The sequence below is a fragment of the Rhinopithecus bieti genome, unplaced genomic scaffold (assembly GCF_001698545.2).
Source record: "Rhinopithecus bieti isolate Rb0 unplaced genomic scaffold, ASM169854v2 scaffold_70522, whole genome shotgun sequence".
Taxonomy (NCBI): domain Eukaryota; kingdom Metazoa; phylum Chordata; class Mammalia; order Primates; family Cercopithecidae; genus Rhinopithecus; species Rhinopithecus bieti.
This window is the reverse complement of record NW_016826059.1, coordinates 6,624-8,139: the sequence shown is the minus strand read 5'-3', so window position 1 is coordinate 8,139 and position 1,516 is coordinate 6,624. Positions and strand designations below refer to the sequence as shown.

The window sequence follows — 1,516 nt, the reverse complement described above, 5'->3', positions numbered from 1 at the left end:
CTACATTTTGTGTTTTTAGTAGAGATGAGGTTTCACCATGTTGGCCAGGATGGTCTCGATCACTTGACCTTGTGAACTGCCCGCCTCGGCCTCCTAAAGTGCTGGGATTACAGTCGTGAGCCACCACGCCCAGTCCTTAAGCTACTTTTTATTCAGCTCCCTCACTTATGAAATAGAGAACAATACATGTAAAATAGGCTACGGGAAAATCCTCTCTGAGCTTGTAAACACTGTTTAAATGTAGTAATAATAACAATTAATACCTTTCTGGATCCTCCTTTGAATTCGGTCTCCACACTGGCAACTCATCTCCCAGATCCCTTTACCCTCTAAACCAGAGTTGAATCTGCACTTGTGGGATCACTCATTCAGTGGCCTCCGAGGGATCCCCTGGGCTGGGACTGGGGCTTCCCGGATGCTCCAGGTGCAGACAAGGCCCTCAAAGAGCTCACAGTAGGGAAGGGTCAACAGTCAAAGGGACTCTTAGGCCATGTGAGTGGCCCCAGTTACAGAGCAAAGGTCAGCTGGTCCTTCCTGTTGTGAGAGTGGGTGTCTCAACAGAAGCACCAGCAGGCCCTATGGGGTAAAGCCCTAGTGAGCAACATCTAAATCTCATAAACAAATGCAAACATGAATGAGCTTTAAATGGCTTGGAGTTCTGGATTAGACTACCACTGCCACTGCACCTCAGGAAAATTCTTTAACATCTCTGTACCCCGATAGCCTCATTTTATTATTATGTTGCTGATAACTAGGATCTATAACATGAACTGTGATTCTTTACTTCCATTGCATGGACCAGGAATCTGGAGCTCAGAGAACTCAGAAGATTTGCACCAAGTCACATGGCTATTATATGGATGACAACTGAAGTGTGTGACTCTTTATTATTTGGAGATAATAATAGAAACAATGTCATAGAGATCTCATTAAAGATTAAATAAAGTAATCTATGTGAACTGCTTAAAATAGTATCTGGCATCACTATGAAAACAAAAGAAGTATTAAGGATCACAACTCTTAGTATTATCAAGCCGTCCATGCTACATCAGGTGTTGTGATAGACATGGGGGGAAGGAGGCAGTGAGGGCATTTTGATATTCTCCTGCTCTTACCAGTGTTCACATCCATGAAGAGACAAAGGTTGTCTGGTCCTTTAGATTTAAGAGATACTCACCTTCGGGAAGATTCCCTGGAGCATGCCGAAACTCATCTGGGGACGTTCAACTGAAAGAGAACACATCAGAATTTTTCTTTGTTGGGAAAGATTTCCAAACTCTACAGAGATTTCTGTCACATGAGGGCATTCTGCAGCGGAGGGTTATGAGTCCACTCATCGTTGAGGAGTTATTTGAGATTTGCTTCTGAATTATGTTTAGTCATGGTTGGTGCATTTATCTGTGGCATCAATTCAGAATTATCCATCTCATGGTTTATCACGTGGGAACTAAACCCCAACACAGTCTCATCTTATTCCATTATATATATTTTACTTTTCCCAAATAATTAAATTGAT

The 1,516-nt window shown here is 42.4% G+C and overlaps 1 pseudogene; it reads left to right on the top strand.

Moving 5' to 3' along the window:
- The first annotated feature begins 578 nt into the window (after positions 1-578).
- The window catches only part of LOC108522826 (ornithine aminotransferase, mitochondrial-like), a 7,197-nt pseudogene continuing 6,259 nt past the window's right edge, over positions 579-1,516 (top strand).